Source organism: Hesperophylax consimilis, chromosome 27 (genome assembly GCF_061612785.1).
Source record: "Hesperophylax consimilis isolate HC1 chromosome 27, BYU_Hcon_1.0, whole genome shotgun sequence".
Taxonomy (NCBI): domain Eukaryota; kingdom Metazoa; phylum Arthropoda; class Insecta; order Trichoptera; family Limnephilidae; genus Hesperophylax; species Hesperophylax consimilis.
Window position 1 is genome coordinate 27,085,302 of NC_142862.1, and position 23,884 is coordinate 27,109,185.

Genomic DNA, 23,884 nt, shown 5'->3' on the forward strand with positions numbered 1-23,884 from the left:
ATTTAATGTTATTAATTGTTATGTCAATTCCTTAATCACAATTACAAATTATTGAAATTATTCCCATCAATCTGCTTTGTCACAACCCATACATTATTTTTACTATGTCTTAAACCATAGATTACGAAATATTGATTCGACTGTGTAGGTACTGTGGCGCACATCCAGCCAGTGACAGTCCACGACACACACAGCCAAAATGACGAGACAAGCTCGGCATTAAAGAAAATTATATTTTTCTTTACATCTCCCCCCCCAGGGAAGACAATAAACCCCAACCTATTAAGTATCCTCTTTTTGGTTCATTAATGCAGGTACTGGAGTTAACTTTGAGATGTGGTAAAATTTGATTCTGATTTTTGTCGACCAGTGTTTATCTTGTAAATTGAGTTTGATAATTTTTCTATAATTTTGTAGGGTCCGATTCTCAATTCGTCTAGCTTCTTCCTATTAAGTTTGTTTCCATTCTCCACAAAAACAATATCACCAACGTTGAAGTTGAAGTGTCTCCTGCTTTTATCGTAAATTATCTTGTTGTAATTATGTGACTTCATAGTATTTTCCAGAGCTTTTTTTCTGTCTTGCATCAAACTGATGTCGGTCTTCTTAAGTTTTAACTCATTTGGCAAAATCGTAACATCTGTGCCGTTAAGTAGATACTGTGGCGCATATCCTTCTTACCCAAGTTTAAGTGCGTCACTAATTGACAGCTCCGTATTTAATAACAATTAAGTGACAAAAAAGTAACCTTGTAACATATTAAGAGTTAAAAACAAATAAACAGCGATACGCTAGTCAAATTGGCAGTGTTTGCAACAGTGGCAGTGTAATCTTCAGCCATCGATCGTGATTTTAAATACTTAATTTGAAGTTTGAAAATATTATTGTCATTGTAACGTCAAATAAAAATCATAGACAATATTTGCTTATTCGCCATTGACTTGTATTTTCTGTGGCTATCAAATTAAATTTAAAAAGGGCTAACTTTACACAAAGAGGCCCAACTCACAAAAATGACCAGATCTGCTCAAGTGATGGATATTTTAACAGAATTGAAACAAGAGTTCCAAGAGCTTCGTAAAGACATCACTGACTTTAAAGTCACAATCGATTACTGCGCAAACAAAATTGACGACTTCTCTAAGCAAATCCAAGAAATGGACAAAAAAATTAAAAAAGTTGAGAAAAATGAAAACGACATTTCTGTTATCAAGAGTGCACTAAAAGAAGTTCAACGAAAATTAAACGATATAGAACACTCAAATAAATCGTGTAACATCGAAATTCGAGGAATTCCAGAAAAAAACAACGAAAATCTTTTGGAAATCATTAACGAAATAGGTTCAACCGTCAAACTCGACCTCGCTAATCTTGAAATTAACAATTTCTACCGAATCCGACGGAACCTGAAAATCTCTGATGATGAGCCTCCCTATCAACCTGTGCGCCCAGTAATAGTCAAATTTAACAATCAGCTGAAAAGAGACAACTTCCTTGCGGCCGTAAAAACATTTAACATTAAACAAAAGCTGAAAGAAGACAAAATAAATACAACCCACTTGAAGCGGTTCACGACACAAAAAAAGAGCCCATCTTCATAAGCGAGCACCTCACTACACAAGAAAAAAATTTACTAAGACAAACAAAAAGATTCGCAAGAGATCAAAACTACGCTTTTGCATGGTCAAGAAACGGACGATGCTTCATCAGGAAGACATCTACATCTAAGATAATAGTGATCTCCCACGAGGATCAACTATCGCCTGAATCACTGATTAAACAGTCCGATATACACACAGACCAACATATTGCTGGAAGAAAAAATTGATTGGTAATTTACCAATACGACAACATTCATAACCACTATAAATTCTACAATGATTAACTGCATGTATATGAATATCAGGGGAATGAGGACAAAAATTGATGAAATATACGAAAACGTCCTTATCAATGACTACGACCTAGTAAGCCTAACAGAAACATGGTTAAAGGAATCTATCTGTGACCAGGAATTAGTAGATAACCGATATGAAGTATTTCGGAGGGATAGAGTTCACAAGACAAAAAAAGATGGAGGAGGAGTCATGATTGCTGTATCAAGAAAACTAGAGGCGAAGAGGATGGCGCATTGGGAATGTCAAGCGGAGGACTTGTGGATCCAACTCAATATAAACCATAATAACATTAGTATCAAACTGAATGTTTGCACCGTATATCTACCGCCAACTGAAGAAGAATCTATTGTAAGCTCATTTTTAAACAATCTTAGGAATGTGTACCTAACAACACCAAACCAACACATCTTAATATTTGGCGATTTCAATAAGTCTAACATTCATTGGATTACCGATGAAACAAACAATTTATTACCTTTCACCACAAACACAAATACAATCACCTCTGACATCATCGATACACTATCATTCTGTAATCTTAAACAATTTAACGGAATAGTGAATCACCAATCCAAAATATTGGATCTCATTTTATCAGATAAAGAAGACATATCAGTAATACGTTCTTCATCTCCACTAAGTAAAGAAGACCCATACCACCCTGCTCTAGAAATAAATTTTCTTTTTAATTTTCTACCACATCTAGAAACCCGTAACGCCCCAAGACCAAACTTTTATAAAGCCGACTATGATTCAATTAATACCTTTCTTCGTGAGATTGATTGGGAATTCATTAATCAGGGAAATATTGATCAATCTGTCGATCAGTTTTACAGCATACTCTACCAGATTATCTTTTTTTATTTATTTATTTATTAGATACAAATAATTACACACATATTAAGGAAGCTTTGGCTGTCCAACTAGGAAATTTTCCCGTTTTAGGACAGCCAAATTGCCTGGTTTAGTTAACATTTGTACACGCTGCTGTTATGAATTATATTTCCATACTTAACATTAATAGTTACGCTAGTAATATAGTCTATACACATATATATTTATCAAAGTAATCAAAATAAAAACTTTTTCAGACATATTTGTACACCCGAATATTAGTTTTAATTTATTTAATTTATAGTTACAATATAAGAAAAATATTAGGTGGGTTTCTTAATTTGATCGCTGTTACTGTGCTGTGTATTAATTTACATAATTAAGGTACATATAATATAATATACATAATCAAGAAAAATATAAACAAGGTACATGAAAACATATTGTATAAACATTATCAATCACAAAAATTATCAATCGCATTGTATAAATCAGATGCATGGTAGGATTTTTTTATTTAACTGCCAATAACAATGAATAAATGTGAGTACAGAACATTTTTGTTTATCTGTTGGTCATCATAAGTTCGCTTTCGACTCTTCCTAAGTCTAGAAGCCAATAATAAACTAATTTACGCAGAATGCTTATGCTTTTCGATTTCCATAAATCGGGTAAGAGGTTGAATAATTTTGGACCAAGGTAATAGAATTGTCTTTGGGCAAAGGATGTCATAGTAGTAGGTGGAACAACTGGATTCCTCCTTGAATGTCTAGTGTCGTGATAATGATCAATGGAAGGGTAGTGGTGACGTTGTTTTTGAGTGTGTAATATAATTTTTTTTATGTATAGTTGCCTTACATCAAGAACTCGTATATCTTCGAATAATACATCACTGGGGTACCTAAATGGTTTTTTTAGGATGACCCTTAATAGTGATTTCTGTGCTTTTGCTAAGGGATCCAGTATTGTTTTGGTACATCCGCCCCATCCCAAAGATGCATATTCAAGTAATGAGTTACACAGAGCATAATATAAACATTTCAGATCTTTTATGCAGAGAATATTTCTAATGCCCAGGAAAAGATGAGTAAGTTTTCTGACTTTTGTGGAAATTGAGTCTATATGTAGGTCCCATCTCAGAAATTTGTCTATCATAATTCCTAGATATTTTATACTATCTACGCATTCTAGGGTGTTACAATTACAAGTAGTTGGGTTATTGCAGTGGTGTATAATAATGTTTTGTGTTTCTTTCGGTTGTCCCGCTTGAGTTGCACTGAAGCGGATGAATTTTGTTTTCTCCGTGTTGAGTGTGAGTAGATTATTATCAAGCCATTGTTTAACACTGTTTATACCAGCTTCTGCTTTATTGTGAACTTCATTCCAGTTTTTACCTTCAAATAACAAGACCGTATCATCTGCAAAGGTAATAATGTGGTCGGCAAGGGAACTGTTACATAGCTCATTAATATATATATTAAACAAAATTGGCCCTAGAGTACTTCCCTGAGGTACACCAAATTTAATATTTGCTGAATCGCTTAGAGTATCATTAATGTTCACTCTTTGGCTTCTGTTTTCTAAATAACTAACCATCCACTTTAATAGTTGACCCTGTATTCCAACGCACTGTAGTTTTTTCAACAGAATTTTATGTGATATAGTATCGAACGCTTTGGCTAGATCCAGGAATAGTGCAGTGCATTTAATTCCTCCATCGATATTATTAGAGATGATTTTTGTCAGGTTAGTGATAGCGTTTTCTGTGCTTAAACCTGGTCGGAAGCCGTATTGTCTATTAGAAAGAATGTTATTATCTTCCAGATATGTGCTAAGGCGATTTTTTACAATTTTTTCAATAATTTTCGAGACCGAATTTAGTAAAGAAACTGGCCGGTAATTATGTACATGCGATTTGTCACCATTTTTGTGAAGCAATATAACTACTGAATGTTTTAAATGATTGGGGAATATTCCTGATTTAAAACTTAGATTCGAGATGAACGCGATCGGTATTGCGATTGAGGATTTAATAAGTTTTAACAGATTTGATGAGACTTTATCAGGACCACAAGCATTTGATGACTTAAGATCGTCAATTATTTTCATGACTTCGTTTGTCGTTGTTTCTATATTGTCTATTTTATGACCGAAATTAGAGGTAGTAAACTTAGCGAGATCAATTTCAGTAGTATTAAGTTTATCAAGAATTTTTTTCGCAAGAGTGACTCCCACTGAAGTGAAATAATTATTGGCAAAATTTGCCATAATTTTTGGGTCCGAACAGTTTATATTATTAATGTACAACGATTTAATTTCCGAAGATTTATTAATTTTTGTTTTAGATATATTACGAAAAGCTTCCCACAGACGTTTTGGCCTACAGTTATTTTCGTAAATAATTTTTTTATAATAATTTTCTTTGGTCGATTTAATTAAATGTTTACATAAATTCCTATACTTTTTATAATGAGCTTGTACTAAAATATTTTCAGGACATCTTTTCGCCTTTTCGTGTAATTGATTCCTTCTGTGAATAGATTTGACAAGGCCAGGGGAGATCCAAGGTGTGAGTTTTACTTGATTATTTGTTATGTGTATGTGACTAGTGTGTTTAGATATATATGAATGTAATTTTGTGATAAATTCATTCATTGCTGAGTCAGTATCAATTTGGTCTAGAACGTTTTGCCAGTTTTCTGATCGCAAGTCTTCGACCAAGTTATTGTAATTTGTTCGAGGGACATATTTAATTTTAGCATCAGTGGGAGGTTTGTTTTTAAGACAGAGAGCTGTGGTGTAGTGGTCTGAAATTGTAGTGTGAAAAACAAATGAGTCGATTAGGTTAACATTTTTAACATTGATATGGTCTAGGCAAGATTTACTCATGCCCTGTTCTCGAGTAGGGCTCTTAATTGTCTGAATGAATCCATTTTCAGTAAGCAGGCATAAATAATCGTTATATTGACGGTGGTATTCGGGAATAGTATTAATATTGAGATCGCCTATGATGATTTGACGTTCTATTTTTTTTGAAGTATTGATGATTGCTTGAAGTGAGCTCAAAAAAGTGTCGATGTTTTGGAAAGCGGGTGATCTGTAGATTGCAAAGATACATAAGTTGTTGTTCAAAACAATTTTCAGACAGTTTGCTTGTGATAATAAAATTTCATCTACTTGTGCTTGTATTCCGTCTCTGATGTAAACAACGATTCCACTTGATTTATTTAAACTTATGTTAGTGTGATATTCACAGTAATTGTTTATAATTTTGGAGGTGTATTCTTTATTTATCCAACATTCCGACAAAATTATAACATCGAATGAGTAATTAAATTGATCAAGAAATAACAAAAAATCATCGATTTTTGAAATGCTTCTGATATTCTGATGTATGATTTTTAGACTATATGAGCCCCAATTGTATTTGTTTAGATTATTTAGATCATAAATAACATTTGTGTTATAATTTATATCGGAATCATTATAATTATCATATGGTAAACGAAACATTTTTAGTATATTTTAGATAAGTGTAGTATTGCGTAACATAGTTTTTATATTTTAGATTAACGTGGTGCTGTGATAAACTTTCGCATAATATAAGTTTTAATACAATATCTAATTTAGTTTTATTGACACCTAAATTTACTATGAATCTGGTGATAATACAAGTTCCTAGCAGGTAGTGGAAGGCAATAGACATGATGAAGCGGGAACAACGACTAAATATAATAGTAAACAAGCGAGACGAAATATACCTCGAGAGCGAAATTGGTACAATTTTATCACAGTGCTGACAATTTTGATTCATCGGAAATGAGAATAGCATTTGTTCCCGCCTCTTTTCTAATATATATGTTCCCTCCTTTAACCCACGCGAATCGAAACATACGTTCCTTGGCATATTGGCGTGTCTTAAACCAGAGCTGCTTTGATCGAAAGGTCAGTTGTTCGGAAACGTAGATAGGCGAGCGAGGACCGGCAATTCCAATGTTCAATGTGTTAAGTTTGTCTTCGGTATTTTGTTGATTTTTATTGTAATTTTTCACATCCGCTAGCAGCTGATCTCTAGCTAGATTCGTCTTCTCTTATGTTCCCCTCAATATCTCCTATCTCTTCTCATGTTCCCCTCAAAACGAACAAAAATCACTTTCCTAAGTGGTACTCAAAAGATCTCATTCGTTTGATAAAGGAAAAAAATAAATTTCATAAAAAATATAAGAAATATGGTAATGAACTAGATCATTTATCATTCAGCTTGATTAGAACCAGAACAAAAAATCTGATTAGAGTTTGTTATCATAAGCATTTAGACTTAATCAAACAAAATTTAAAAGCTAACCCGAATGATTTCTGGAAATTTGCAAAAAGCAAATATAAAAACACAACCGATATTCCAAAAGAGATGCACCTAAATGATATAAAAACTACCCAAGGTCAAGTTATCTGCGGGCTTTTTTCTAAGCACTTTCAATCTGTTTATAAACCTCACAATGCAAACTATTCACCACAAATATCTGAAGATTTCTGTAACGAAAGCCTTGGTATGATCACTGTTTCGCCCTTAACGATATTAGTCAAGTGTAAGAAATTGAGAACCAATAAGGGATCAGGTCCTGATGGTATCCCGCCAATATTTTTGAAAATGTGCAGAGATGTTCTTGCCAGACCACTTAGCCTTCTTTATAACAAATCATTACAAGAAGGTGTTTTCCCAGTCAAATGGAAAACGGCTTTCTTAACACCTATATTTAAGAAAGGTTGTAAGAGCGATATAAAAAATTATAGACCTATCTCTAAACTTGACTGCATAGGAAAGTTGTTTGAGTCAATAATATATGACTGTCTATTAGCTCATGTAAGTAAATATATTATCATTGAGCAACACGGGTTTTTCCCTCGGCGTTCCACAACAACTAACCTTCTCGAATACTCCCAGTACATCCGCGATAGCATCGATAAACGTTTACAAGTAGATGCCATCTACACGGATTTTTGCAAAGCATTTGACCAGTTAAATCAATCATTACTCATCAAGAAGCTGGAAAAGTTTGGCATAAATGGAAATACTTTAAAATGGTTCGAAAGTTACATTACAGAAAGAAAACTGCAAGTGGTTGTAGGAGGCTACTCCGCTGATATTTTTACTGTAACGTCGGGAATTCCGCAGGGCTCACATCTTGGACCTTTGTTGTTTTTAATCTTTATCAACGACATAATTTTAAGAATAAAAACATCAAAATATCTCCTGTTTGCCGATGACCTTAAGTTGTACAAAAAAATTACATCATTAGAAGATTGCACCGATTTGCAAAAAGACTTATCATCACTTCATGAATGGTGCACACTAAATGATTTATATTTTAATGAAAACAAATGTGCCGTAATTTCATTCACAAAAAACATTAATAAATTCTCAAACACATATCACATTAACAATATCCCTTTACAAAACACAACTTCAATCAAAGACTTAGGCGTGACATTTGACTCGTCACTTAGCTTCAATAAACATGTAGATACAATTTCAAAAAGTGCATCACAAGTATTAGGATTAACGCTAAGAATCACGAATTGTTTTAAAAGTACAGAATTAACTTTAACATTATATAAATCAATTGTGCGAAGTATTCTTGAATACGCATCAACAATTTGGTCTCCCAATTATGAGATTCATAATTATAGGATTGAATCCATACAAAGGAAACTAACCCGTGTAATTGCTTATCGTGAAGGTTTATCTGATCAATTTGGAACATATAATGATCGAATTTTGCACTATAAGCTACACTCACTGACGGTCAGACGTAAACTTTCTGACGTACTGCTCCTACACAAAATTATACATGCATCAGTTGACACACCAAACATTTTATCCCAAATTAACATCAATATACCATCAAGAAAATCAACAAGGAGGATGAAAGACATTTTCTATATTAAAGCCTACCACACAAATACAGGATATTTTTCCCCTGTACCGCGAACATTAAAAAATTATAATATTATGCATGGCTCTAATAATGAAATAGACATTTTTAATGACCAATTTAAACACTTCAAAAAAAAAGTATTACCTTTAATCATATTAAGCTGATATTGTGATGAAGCCCTTTATTTAAAGAGAAGCAACATTGTACCTACCTAATCAGTGTCTCACCAGTACAGATGTGACAATAACAAATCGTTTATGAACATATTTGTATTTACCTTTTACCCATTCTTATTTGTTATTTACTTGCATATTTAGCTTACATATAATTATAATAGATTAATATTAATATTACTTACATTTTCCTTTTGTTACTATTTTTGTTATTATCATTTTGTTATTATTATGTATTTAAACATCCATGTATATAAATTTTTGGGCACCATGCCTGTTTTATGTACTTAAATAAAATAAAATAAAATAAATAAATAAAATATCCTGTGACAGTGTGCTCCGTTTCATTATAGTTTTTTACACAATTATGTGCTATAGTTGTCCAAGCTACTTTTGAGTCGTTTTCGTTAATTTTGCATCTAATTTTATTGACCAGTGTTTGGTTCAATCTTTCATTTAATCCATTTGAGAAAGGTGAGTTTACTGCAGTAAAAATTATTGGAATATTTTTTTCATCCAAAATTTTTTTGAATTCTCTAGAATTGAGACCCGGGTATTGGTCTGAGAGTATCATGCCGATGTCATTAGTTTCTGTGGAATTTACGAGTTTGATGAAATCATTGGAATTTTGAGTTCTTGATGTCAAAATATATGCAAACCTCGTGAAATGATCTGATAGCAGGTGCAAGTATCTCTTTGTTGACCGTGAACCCCCAAAACCGCCTATTGTATCAATGGAACATATTTCAAAAGGTTTTGTTGCGGGACCCAAGTGGGACATCAATCCATATTTGTTTTGTCCTCTTGATTTGTTCTTTAAACATACTGCACAACTTTCGCAGGTTCTCTTTATATTGTTTGTCATATTTTCTGCTGTGTACAACGAGCTTATCATTTTTTGCATTTGTTTAATTCCTATGTGACCTAGGTCTGTATGAACATTTTTGATAAATACTATGCTGAATTTTTCTGATAGAATTATTTTTTCTCTTTTTTTTACTTTTTTGTAATAAACATTATTCTTCGATATCAATTTATCTCTTCTGAACTGTATCTTCTCATTTTTCACCTGATCTTTTAAGATATCTTCTAATTTTATTAAGTTGATAACTTTTAATTGCTCATCTTGGTTCTCATCTGGTTCTAAGACTGGGTTTCTGCTTAGGCAATCAGCTTCAATATTGTATTTAGCTGGAGAATATTTAATTTGAAAATCATTTGTGATAGGTAGTATGTTAGATCTCCTAATTCTTCATCAGTTCTTGATTTTATATTCATATTCTCTAATGGCTTGTGATCTGAAAAGACAGTAAATTTCTTACCTATCAATAGATGTTGCCAATATTTAATACATTCTTTGATAGCTAGGCATTCCAGATATATAGCCTTTTCCTTTTTTGAACTTCATTCAATTTCTTTGAGAAGTAAGCTACTGGTTTTTCCTCATTGTTTTCTTGTGGCTGTTTTAGGATAGCTCCCACTCCTAGTATACTAGCATCTGTGTATATATGTATAGGCAAGTTCGGGTCAAATATGGTTAGTATTGGTTGAGAACATAAAATTTGTTTCATCTCATCAAATGACTCTTGGCATGCCATAGTCCAATCAAAGGTTTGACCTTTCCTCAAAAGATTATGCAATGGATCCAATTTCATTGCTATTTTTGGCACATATTTATGGTAAAAGTTTATTTTTCCCAAAAATTGTCGCACGTTTTTCTGCGTTTTTGGGGTTGGAAAGTTTCTTATTGATATCAAGTTATCTTTCAGAGGTCTAACTGAATTATTTTGTATTATGTGACCCAAATATTTAACCGAGTCAGCTGCGAACGTGCATTTTGTAAACTTCAGTCTTAAGCCTTCACTTTCAATCGCTTGAAACAGCTGTGTTAGATGTTTGACATGATCTGAGAAAGTTTTTGAAAAAACCAGGATGTCATCTATGTAATTTACTGTGAAATCTCCGAGTTTGTGTTTCCGTATTATGTTACACATTATCCTCTGAAATATTGCTGGTGCGGTTTTTAAGCCGAATGGCAAACATGACCATTGGTAATGTCCTTCTTGAGTGACGAAAGCAGTTTTGTGCCTGTCTGTGACTCGCAGAGGAATTGACCAAAATGCTGAGTTCAAGTCTAGTGTTGAGAAAAACTTACAATCTCTTGTTTTTACCATCAGGTCTTCAATAAGCGGGAACGGCTGTGATTGAGGGACAACAATTTTATTTAAATCTCTGAAATCTATGCACAATCTAGATTTTTTGTTTTCATCTTTTTTATAAGCCAATGTAACTGGAGCTGCAAATGGACTATATGATTCTTCTATTATATTTTTTTCTAGTAATATTGCAATCTGTTTTTCAATCTCTTTTTTATCTTCGATTGTGCAACGATACGGTCTTTTATTGCAATATTTTTCCACTAACAAATCAATGTGTGCTTCATAATCTTTTACCTTTCCAATGTCATATTTGTCCTTTGCAAATACAGATTTATTCTTCACTATTAATTCATCAATCACTTTTTGTTGATCAAAGTCTAGATGATTTATATAAGTAATGAAGTTTTTTTTTGTAAAATTTTCATTGAAGTTTATTAAATTATTAGATTGGGTTTGATTAGAAACTATTTCATTTATTTGTGTTGGAGCTTTCTGGCTGATTTCTAAGTTTTCATGTTGAATTAAGCTAAATTTTTGTATGCAATCAAGTCCAATTAAAAAATCGTAATCAAAATTTTCTTTGTCTATTACAAAGACATCCATATTTTTTCAATGTTAAAAATAGTTACATCCAGTGATATCATACCAATTGCCTTTTTAACGCTATTAATTGTTTTTAAGTTAGTATTGTTCGAATAACCTGTTTTTTCATTGTTTATCTTCAATAACCTTGAGTTTATCAATGACACATTAGAGCCCGAGTCATAGATTCCAAATACTTCAACATTTTTATTTAACACTAACTTTACTTTAATTAATGGCGGCACTATTAGTTTTTTTGGTTCTCACATTGCAGTTCGCATTCTAATTCTGAATTATTAATGTGCTTTATTTTCCTCTTATCATTTTCATTATTATTATTCTTTGTTCTGAACCAACATAAATCTTCTGAGTGATAGCGCACACCTTTATTTAATTTTTCACAAATGCTACATTTTTCTTTCAACGGCTTTGTGTCATCTTTCTTTTTCATATACTTTTTCTTCGAAACTAAATGTTCTAATTTGCCAAGTTCATTAAACAAGTCTTTTGTTTCTATAATCTCATCCTTGTTGATTCTATCTGTTATATAATCTGGTAAACCGGCAGCAATTATATCGGTTAAAGTCCCCTGATCAATTGTTTTTCTTACTTCAAGTAAAAGTCTTTCTTTTTTAACCGCATATTCTAATAATGATCCTGATTGATACTTGAAAGATAAAGCATACCTGCTAGCAGTCCAACCTTTATCACCATAGGTTTGCAGAAAGTTTGATTTCCAATCTAACCACTCTGATTGTAAACTAAGCTTTATCATCATGGACAAATACCAATCTGTACATGATTTGTCCAAAAATAATCTGAAGATTTCAATTTTTTCTTCGTCCTTAGTAATGTCAAACCTTGCACATTCTGTTTCAAATACTTCCATCCAGTGACATGCACTTATATTTTTTCCATTAAATTTTTCAAGTACAAACCTATCAGCTAACTTTTTCATGCTTTGTTTTTCGTTTTTCTGCTGATTTTCAACTAATTTTTCCAAAATTTTCACTATAGGGTCTTCTGAACTCCTGTTATTGGCAATACACACTTGTTCTTTGGTAATTTCCTCTAGAAATTGGTCCTGAAAAATCATGTTTTTATCCGCATCCACATATGTTTGTGAAATATCTTCTGTCATTTTTATCCATACACTTCTGGTTTGGTGTCTTTTTTTAATGTATTTTTTACTGTAGCATAAGCCTTAGAGGTGTAGATAGGTATGTGGAGTGATGCTGCTTGACATTCTTCAGGAATCAGGAAAACTTTGTCATCTTGTGTAATAATTGAGGTTATGGCAATAAAATTAGACTTTCCGTCTGTTGTTGGTTTTGATTGAAATGTAAACTTCAACTTTTCCATATTGTGACAAGAAATGTCGTTTTATAAAAATTAATTAATTAATTAATTTTTAATGTTATTGCTTTTGACTAATTTAACATTTTCAAAATGTCCACCTTCAGCTTGTAGATAAGCATGTAAACGTAAAGTAATACTATGTACAATTAGTATTTTGTGGCGTAGATACGCCAGATGAGGTCATCTGCGACTTCGTGAATACGTAACCGGAGTTCTTCGACGGAATTTCTTCTTTGGCGTAAACTTTAACCTTCATCGCAAATTAAAAGAAAAAATCTAATGGCGTCAAGTCTGAAGACCGCGCCGGCCATGGAGAATGACTCTCACGTCCAATCCAACGATCAGGGAATTGCTCGTCTAGGTAACGACGAACGGCAAGTCCGAAATGCGGTGGAACTCCATCCTGTTCAAACCAAATTTCACGTCTTCAACGTAAATCAATTTCTTCCAAAAGAAAAGCAGGTAATGTCTTGATTTACGTCTAGGTGGCATCACATATTATGGTTATTTGATTGCTAATGATTCCCGCTCAAACGTTCACAGTGTACTTTACCCGCCTCACAAAGCTGCCCAACCGGATGGCGTCATAGCTCTCCTGCCTTTAAAGACAGGGGCGCTCTTGTGAGGTGTCACACAGAAAAAAGAACTGAACCTTATGGTGCACCTATACTCTGATCACACGAGGACAGTACAATACTGGTTTGTTCTAGCTCCGGACCTACTGTCCTAGTGCGAACAGCAGCTTGGGAGACAGGACAATGTCACAGAGATAAACGGGAAAGCTATCTCCGGAAAGTGTCTTACCCCCACCACCGCACCCGGACGCGTTTTCCGAGTGTAAACAGTTTTGACAAGACATCAATGACCAGTAGATTCGACGTCAAAATGTATCGTAAATGGAACACTACAATGCATCTTGGTATAAAAGATCTAATATTTTTCGTGAACTCGATCGTAACTCGCGTAGTCGTGTATCCATTTTGCAGCGTTCCAACTTCGGTAGAATTGTTGAATCGTCCCATTTTCTGCCCTGCGAGGCTGTTCACGGAACAGCGACTGGACACTATTGTATTGTCTTCTGTATTGTCTTAGCGTGAGTTTTCTTCCACCAATATTTGTCACGGTATGCACTACTTAATTCAATAAAGTCACCGGCGAAAGTCAGCTGTAATCCCTGAAGTCAATTTTAAAATGTAATTTCTTTTAAGCAGAGATTTTCTGATGCCATCAGATTTTGTTTCTGTTATATCTGTACCTTACTACGCAGATTTTGGTGTTGGGAACTCTTTGTTATAAGTAAAAGGTTATACTTATAATTGTGTTTATTTACGTTACAAATAATAGGTCTGGATTTAGCTACACTGTTCATTATCCGAGGGTTGGTAATTCTCTGGTTCGAGAAGCTTGTTGCCTGTCAATAAAATCCCACATGTAATTGCTACATTCTAGCGACATCTGTCGGATTCTGGAGTAAGCTTTATGACTAGCGCCATCTAGCGCTTAAATATTCAACTTATTACCATACATCACAGTTTCGAAACAGTAAAAAATATCTCTTAAAATAATTATTAATTTCGTCAGAATCGCAATAATCTCTTTTAAGGCGATGCACTACGTCGTGTAATACTTTGAATCGAACCGCCATCAATAACACTCCTTACGTAGATGGTGATAAGGCTTAAATTCCCGCTTGACACCATCCAGCTGTTTTGATTTAGGCAAGAAAAAAACATGGCCAAAAAGTGCCTTTTATTTTATTTTGTGGATGTTCAGGCATAAATATTTAAATGTTTTCCCATCATTTTATAAATAACTTAATTTTCCACATTATACAATAAAACCATAACCGAAAATGGGTTCGTAAGTAGGAAATTTTGAACTTTAAAGCAGTTTTCATATGTCTTATAAATTATTTTTTTCTGGGCTTATAAAAATAATTATGTAAAAAATACTCGATTATTTCAAAGGCCAAGATACTCGCGGAATTTTGTTTAAAGCATCTGAAACATTTCTAAGCGACCAAATTTTCAAACCAAAAACACATGATTTTGCATTACTACGTAGTGCATCGCCTTAATATTATTTGAGAGTTCATTTCGATGTTAAGAATTTACGCGACATATTGATAATTTTTTTAAGAATGGTACATTAACAGTGTTATTATAATCTAATCAAATACATCTTGCTTTGTGTGATTACGTATAAAACTGCATATAAAGGTGATGTTTAATGTAATTTTTATCATTCCTGAAACCTGTTTCACTAGAAAATTATCGTCATTTCATTGTGCTGATAGTGTCTACAAATAGAACGAAATGATGAGTAAGTACCAACTTATTTAATAGCCGTAGTTTTTCACTGGTGATAAGCTTTTTAATACATTTAGATAAAGTGTAGACAGAAGAAATAATATTAATCATAAATGGATATTTGTCCAGCGCCGTTTTCGTAAAAAAATCCTCTTGCACCAATGACACTAGTTCCTTGGAGCATCTTCCATTGTAATCAGTATAGAAAAAGGACAGCATTCCCATCTGACGCCTGTGCTTTTAAGATTACAAAAGGCGAAGTTTAATGCTAAATCACTATTTTGATTAATCTTTATAACGAATTGGTGTACATTATGAATACCAAAAAATATGCTTTAGATAAATGGAAGGTTTTCCTATCGTTTCACTTGAGTAGAATACAAATAAAAAATAGATTACTCAATAAAAAATATAAATATAAACTACTAAAAAAAATTCTTATCAATAGATATGTATGAACGCATAAATGAAACAACTTTTTAAAAATACAGTATTATAGCTTAGATTATCTGTGACAGTTTCACTTGATTAACTTTTTTGCTTTCTTATAAAATTATTTACAAAATAAATAAAAACCAGTTTTGTGCTTGAAATCGAACGTTTCTAGACTCCGTTTGTCAAGCGATTTGAATGCCTATTACCGACAATATAAGGTATATTAAGAATGTACACATTTTTGGCTTGTAGCTTCCCTTTAAGACATGGGAATATCTTAAAGGCGTTTTACAATTTATTACTAGATCTTAGGCTAGACCAAAGTTAACGATTTTGAAAGCTAAATTGAGGAATAAAAACACTGGACATTAATTTTACATTTGCTATTTTACCCCCCATTGTTATTAATATTACATTTATTAGAAAATCAGTGGCAAAAATGGAGTTTATATTTATTTATTTTAAAAGACTGGAGAATTTAGGACACTTTAGGACTGGAGAATTTTGACGTTAATAAGCTTACGAATTCTTAGTTGCTTACATTTTTCACACATTTAGTTATTAACAATGTCGTGGAACTGTGAAAGTTGAAGGTTTCCGACTTAAGAGGAAGCTACAAGCCAAAAATGTGTATATTCTTGGTATACCTTATATCGGTTCCATGATAACTCAACACAGTGACAAATCAACACACTTTTAAAAAGTGATATAAAGTCATTAGAAACGATGATTTTTTTTTAACCTAACCTAACCTAACCTACTTAACCCAGTTAATAAAGTTTTTGTTTCATCACTTTCCATGACTTTATATAACTTTTTAAAGATGTGATGAATTATCATTGTGATGATTTATCCGGTCATCCTTATATCGTAGGTAATGGGCATTAAAATCTCCGGAGTCCAGAAAAGTTCTCTTTCAAGCGCAAAACTGGTTTTTAGTTATTTTGTAAATAATTCTATAAGAAAGCAAAAAAGTTAATCAAGTGAAACTGTCACGGATAATCTTAGCTATAATACTGTATTTTTTAAAAGTTGTTTCTTTTACGCGTAGTAAAAGTTGTTTTTTTTTAGTAGTTTACATTTATATTTTTTATTAAGTAATTTATTATTTTATTTATTTCTACTCAAGCGAAATGAACACCTTTAATTTATCTAAAGCATATTTTTGAGTATTCATAATGTACACCAATTCGTTATAAAGATTAATCATAATAGTGATTTAGCATTAAGCTTCGCCTTAATGCATATGACTGTCTAAAAATGTGAGTTTTAAGTTTAGCTCTGATTTCTGTCGAGTCATCATTTTTTAATCATGTGGCAGTCCATTCCAGGCTTTATGTCCTGACACTCGGAAAGCAAACTCATTGAATTTAGTGTGTGCTTTGGTTCCTTCAATCTTCCGATATCTGATGACGTTGCTGACCTAATGGTTGACTGCCCTGAATTGGATTTTCCTAAGTTTAGGTACCTGTTTTTAAGAAAAAAATTATATATTTTCAGTTTTTGTCAGTTTTATCAGCATGACTTCGTCATTTATGCTCCTTTAATCACCAATATCGGATTAAAAAAATCAAATTAAGTAATTAAAATGCTCAATCAACTGATTGTTATCTTTTTGCATTATCTGATCGTGTCGGCATAATGATTTGACATGTTTTATGTTAACATTCAAACAAAGTTCATCGTATTAACTGATGAAAATTTTCAAGGGCGGTCATCATCGACTAATCTATGGCCTGCATGCAAAATGAGGTTGTAGGAGTAAGTAAGGGGTTGGGAAGAGGCAGTCTTTGTCAATTGGGAACAACCTAAGTATTGGGTTTTTATTTCAGTCATCAACAATTAACTCAACTTCAACTCCTTCATTCCTCTTATTTTGAACGGTCGATCGATAAAACCATCAATACGAGATTGACTTAATTCATCATCTATGGTCAGTGAGTGATATTTGCGAGCACGGTAAGCAAATAATAAGAAATGTTCCGACGGCCGATAAGCTTCGATTAACTGTCAATATACCCATTTTTTTAATGTGTCGTTCGTTACGCAATATTATTGCCTATTAATAAACTGATTTGAACTAAAGAAACTCTTAGAATTGAAACAAGTCGTATACGCACAGATAAAAATGAGTATTGCTAATTTATTAAGATTGTCTTCAAATTATTGGTAATCCAGTTGAAAACGGGATTGCAGGCCTTTACGAATATATTAAAAGGTTTGCTGATAAACTTTTAATAAATTTAGAAAACTTCATCGCGAAGCCGGAACACGTGTTCGAAAAATCGGCCAAATCGGCGTACTTATTCAGCGAGTTTGAGGTAATTTTTCACCAAAACGGCAAAATACAAATTATCATTTATACAGGGTGTATCGGCACGTACCCGACAAACTTTTACCAGCTATTCCTTAGCATATTTGGAGTAAAAAATGTTATGGGTACTTTGCTGTCCGGTAACATTTTTTTTTAATAAAAAAATTATTATTCATATTTTCACTACATGTCACCAATGTTTTATCCTTTGTCAAAGTTTGAAAACCCATCTGGCAATATTTTGTTCGAGTTTCGTTGAATAATGTACGTACGTACCTACGTTGGCGCGCTTTTACAATCACAACGAAATGGCACGGCACCATTCGTCTCATTTTTAGCTATTATTATTTAGTGTGTACGAAAGAGCGAGGACACTTTTTGACACACTTGGTAATAACAGCTGTTGAACACGAGAAACAATGCAAATGACAGTGACGGAGTGTGGATTTTTTTTTATTTATTTTGTGTTTTTAATGGAAAAAAATGTTACCGGACAGCAAAGCGCCCATAACATTTTTTACTCCAAATGTGCTGAGGAATAGCTGGTTAAAGTTTGTCGGGTACTTGCCGATACACCCTGTATAACTTAATAAAGATTTGGATTTTAATATTTTATACCTATAAGTCAATTTGTATTGATGATTTTTTTATATAACTAAATGATACTACAGACCATGATGGTTTATAATACTTCTATGAATCATACATTTCATTTCTATCACAATAAATTTTTTTATATTTTTCCGACTTTATATCCGGGTTAAATCTTCCCCATAGGAAAAACTAAACCCTTCCACTTCCACAAATGAATAACTAGTGAATCAACATTATGCAAGTGCATTATATAAGCAAAATAAACACAAAACAAGACAAGAACAGCACGTCAACTCACCAGAGATCAAATGGGAAAATAATTCACCGACTCCAGATATTTTCATATCAGAAGGTTCGGCTCGGAGGAACTCCTAACATGGTCTATAAATTCTACTGATCCCTCAACATAAATATTTAAAATCTTTCGTTATCCTACATGTATTTAAAATGACTGATTTTTGCATTTTTATATATAAATTTTTTGACAGATCTAATACGCCTAAATTTTGAATGAGAGCTAGGTATAATGCCAGTAGCCGAAATAACAAATGGTAAAATTTTTATAGTCTGAGAATGCCAAATTATTTTTATTTCATTTCCTAAATCTGTGTATTTTTTCATTAACAGAATTTTGAATATTACAGGAATTTGGAATAGCGAAATTAATGATATAAGTTATTTTTTAAAGTGAATTTTTCATGTTTTTTCAATTTTTCAATTTTTCAGATTTCTCCAAAGCATTCGATAAAATCGACCACAGCCTATTATTGTCTAAACTTTTAGCTTTAGGAAGACACGGTAATTTGTACCGACGGCTAGTTTCATACCTAAACGGACGCTCCCAGATAATAGCAGTAAACGGTTTCAATTCTGAGATTGTCAATGTACCTTCAGGTGTCCCTTAAGGATCTCACCTGGGACCGTTGCTTTTTACTATATTTATCAATGACATTGTAAAATGCTTTAAGCATGCTAAAGTTTTACTTTTTGCTGATGACATGAAAATATTTCTTTCTATTAACTCTATTACTGAATGTTATAAACTGCAACAAGATCTTAATAAGCTTAATGATTATTGTACTGTCAACTATCTCCACATGAATACTGCCAAATGTTATGTAATAACCTTTACAAAAAATAAAAATAAAATTGAATATAATTACCATATTACAAACAGTCAACCACTCAATAAAGTCAATCAAATTCGAGACCTCGGTGTACTGATTGACGACAAACTTTCATTCAAGGCACATGTGGATAAGATTGTCAAGAAATCATTGAGCATGTTAGGATTTTTATTCCGTATTGGAAAGGAATTCAACAATATCCATACACTCAAAATTTTGTATTACTCCTACGTCCGTAGTCATCTTGAGTACGCTTCTGCCATATGGAATCCTTTTTATAACATTCACACAAAACGCATTGAAGTTGTTCAAAGAAAGTTTGTACATCACTTGAACTTCAGGAGACAATTACGTTATTACGATATGGAAAGCTCTATCAAGCACTACGGACATAAAACATTAAAAAGCAGGAGAGACACTGCGGACATGATTTACTTACACAAAGTCTTGAGTGGTCATATTGACTGTCCAGCCCTTTTGTCATCAATCAATATTAGAGTCCCAAGTAAGAAAACTAGAGACAAATCATTGTTTCATATCGAAATTGCTTCAACGAGTCTCAGGCAAAATTCTTTCTTACTAAAAACTTGCAATCATTATAATAAAACTTATTTTGGTGCTGATATCCTGTCGTGTACCTTAGGAGCTTTTAAAAAAATTGTTAACAGAGTATTGTAATAATTAACCCTTTTCTAAATTTAATACATTACATTCATCATTTATTCATTATCACTCTTACATATTATTTGTATTTAATATCAAATGTACGTGTGTGTATGTATGTATGTATGCATGTATGTATGCGTATGTATGTATGCAACTATGTATATGTATGTGTGTACGTATGTATTTATATGTGTATATGCATGTGTATGTATATATATGTATGTATGTGTTTATATGTGTTTAAGGGTGTCCCAAAAAAATTAAAGTTGTTATTTTTTAACGCATACCCTCTATTTTTGTTTTAATAATGACAAAACACTTATTAAAAAAAATTAGTTTACTTTGGACAACTGAAACCCGTGCCGACTTGCATCGAAAGATATCATTACTTGTACATTAAGACGCCAGCGAGCAAACGTGTTGATGAGCTTGTAGTAACTTGCTATTTTGTTAGTAAACGAAAATCACTCGTTCAGGTAAGATGTTGTTAGATTTACGCACTTCTAAAAAGAGTATTTTTTTAATAGGAGTCGTAAAACACCAAATATCGGGTTCTAAACTGCCATCTAATGGACAAGTTCTTGAAGTTTTGTTCTACAATATCCGGGAAGTGAATTTAACTGTCAATATATACCAAATATAGCCATAGTTGGTATTAAAAGCTGTGTTTGAAGTAAAAATCAGTCAAGTGACTACAAGCCCTGACATACCACTATTCAAAAAGTTTTGAGATAACTGTAAAAATGGTGATCCCGATAAAATTCAGTGTTACAGAGAAAATCTCACATTGCACCTAACCGCTTCCGAAATCGATGATTTGCTTGACTTTTACCGTACTGCACTGACAACAAAATTACTTGGAGATGACTATTGAGAGTTTTTAGAGCTCTGTGTGATAGTTTTAGGAGGAGATATAGCGAGAAAATTTAAGATTGGGCCTCCAGGTGCTCGATGGATGGCAAAGGCGCTTTATTCCTTGAAAATATCATTAATTTGTGCGCAATTTAAAATTACCGGTATGGATAAGGCGGCACTTTTAGACGTTTGCCTGTTCATAGTAACATCCTATGTCAAGCCATGGTTACAATGTATTATAGAAGTTAAAGCACCTTACCAGGACTTGTGATTTTTGAAATCGATGAAGGCTTAAGAAAAAATTGATGAAAACATCTCAATGGCAGCTTTATTTCTGTTCAGTAAGCAGTTATGGTATTTGACCGATGAAGGATCTATTTTATCGCTGTTTGACGACGCTGTGGATCAAACAACTAAAATAAAAATGCTCAAAATATCAAAAAAAAAACAATTTATCAACCCATGACAAACTTTACATCCCATCGAAGGAAGATCTTGATGGTAAATTGTATGGTAAGTTTATTTAGTAGTTTAAATTATGTTTTGTATTGAGGTTTTTGTTCATATCATAATTTAGTGACTTTTGTTTCAGAGAAAAATATTTACGACTTCATTTCAGTCAAGAGCAAGTATTTGTTTGATCGTCTGAAAACAGATGCCAGTTTTCTTAACGAATTCCGTACGATGTGGTCAAATAATGCTTCGTATCAAAAAGTCAGAAAGAAGGTATCGCCGCTGATTGTAGTGAATGATACAGCTGAAAGAACTGTTACGTTAATGCAAGATTTTCATGGCTTAATCTCACGGTCGAAGAGGAACAAAAATAATTTTTGTTACGATGCGTTCAGGAACAGCGGAAGATGTATCCTTACTGTAAAAAAAAAACTATGAAGAAAAAATGTAATCAATAAACCATTTTTAAATACAAAATACTACATAATTGAACATTTGTGCATTTTTAAATTTTATTTATCCGACAAAAATGAAAGTTGAAAATCCTTCCATATTAACTCTGTACCATATGTTTGGCATCAAGTCGGCACGGGTTGCCGGTGTTTAATCAAAATAATATTTATTATATGAGTTATTGGGATCAAATGAAATAAAATAAGAGGGTATGCATATTTAAATTCATGAAAAAAAAATCTTCCTTATGTCCTGGGACACCCTAGTGTATATATATATACATTTCCTCTTATTATTTCCTTGTTTTTGACATTTCTTTGTTTTTAACCTTTCTTTGTTTTCTTTGTTTGTTTATTGCTTTTTAACCTTCTTTATCTTTATAGCATGATGTGAAAATTGGTTATTGGGTTGTAACCTAATTCTTCTACTTATTTTTTCTCTCTCCCTCTATGCATGTTATGTTATAAACCTGTTAATGTTCCTAATAAAATAAAATAAAATAAAATAAAATGTAATAATTTTTTTAATTTTGTCTTGTAAAATATTATTATTATTATGTATGGTTTATTATTATTTATGGTCATAGCTCGTTTGAGTTGCTGAACTAAATCACCAAGTAATAATGTACATTGCTGTTATTAGTAATAAAAAATGCTCTTGTTGGTAGAATATTTGAGTGGTTATTATTCAGATTGTGGAACAAGTTACTATTTCGGAAGGTAAGACGAGAAACAAAGCAGACACGCCCATTTATACTTTGGCATTATCGTGCTATCTAATTCATACACGAATGTGTCTGTCGTACCTTTAGACACACGCTCATTACATTTAAAAATATTATTTTCTTAATTTGATGATTCATTCTGAAAACGGGACATTTTTGCGTCTTAAAAATCTCCTCGGGGAAAACGGAACAGAGAGACATTCGATCTGGTTATGAATGAATGTAAACAAAGCAATGAGTGCAAACCTCAATGCCACAAAATGACATGATGGTTTGCTAGTTAACTAATTTATTATGTTCCCATTGTTGCAGAAAGCATAACACTTTTACTGGTGGTGTCTCTCCTGGGGTGCGCCTGGGCGGCTTGTCCTCTGGCAGGAGACCTTGTGATACCTCACGAAGAGCATGCCACTAAATACATCGTCTGCCGAGAAGGGATGGAGTTGATCCTGAGTTGCGACGACGGAACTGCCTACAATTCCCTGACAAAAGTAATTAATTCCGATGGATTTTTCATTTCACAATATAGTAGAAAGAAGAACACCTAGGGTGATAGACCAATAACTGGCAGGACAACAATAAAAATCTTCCAAAAGTCCCCCATATTACAATATTATGTTTGATAACATCAAACTTCCGTCTCAGTTTGTGCAAATTTTGCGTGTGCGGCGTCCATTCGTCAGCAGCATGTATGCGCAAACAGTTTGTACAAAAGTCGCAATAATTTGAAGTGTAAACAAACCATTTCCGCACTATGCAGAATATTCATTTCATCTTAACGCACCTAGATGTTTACTTGTGCAAATTAGTGTAAATTTAGTTTCGAAAATAAACATTCGTCTAAGCAGTTTACCATTTTGACGAATTAACGTATATGCTTACTTGTGCAAGTAAGATTGAGCGTGTTGCTGTATACCAGGGGTGGTGATTACATTTCAAGAGTGATCTATGTTATTACTAACTATTTATGGAGATAATATACAGTACCTGTACCTGTTAGGTCACTTGAGATT

At 32.8% G+C, this 23,884-nt stretch overlaps 2 pseudogenes; both read right to left on the reverse strand.

Moving 5' to 3' along the window:
* Nucleotides 1-282: 282 nt before the first annotated feature.
* Nucleotides 283-9,966, reverse strand: LOC149410866 (uncharacterized; annotated as a pseudogene).
* Nucleotides 9,967-11,706: 1,740 nt separating this feature from the next.
* Nucleotides 11,707-12,944, reverse strand: LOC149410867 (uncharacterized; annotated as a pseudogene).
* Between the last annotated feature and the right edge of the window lie 10,940 nt (nucleotides 12,945-23,884).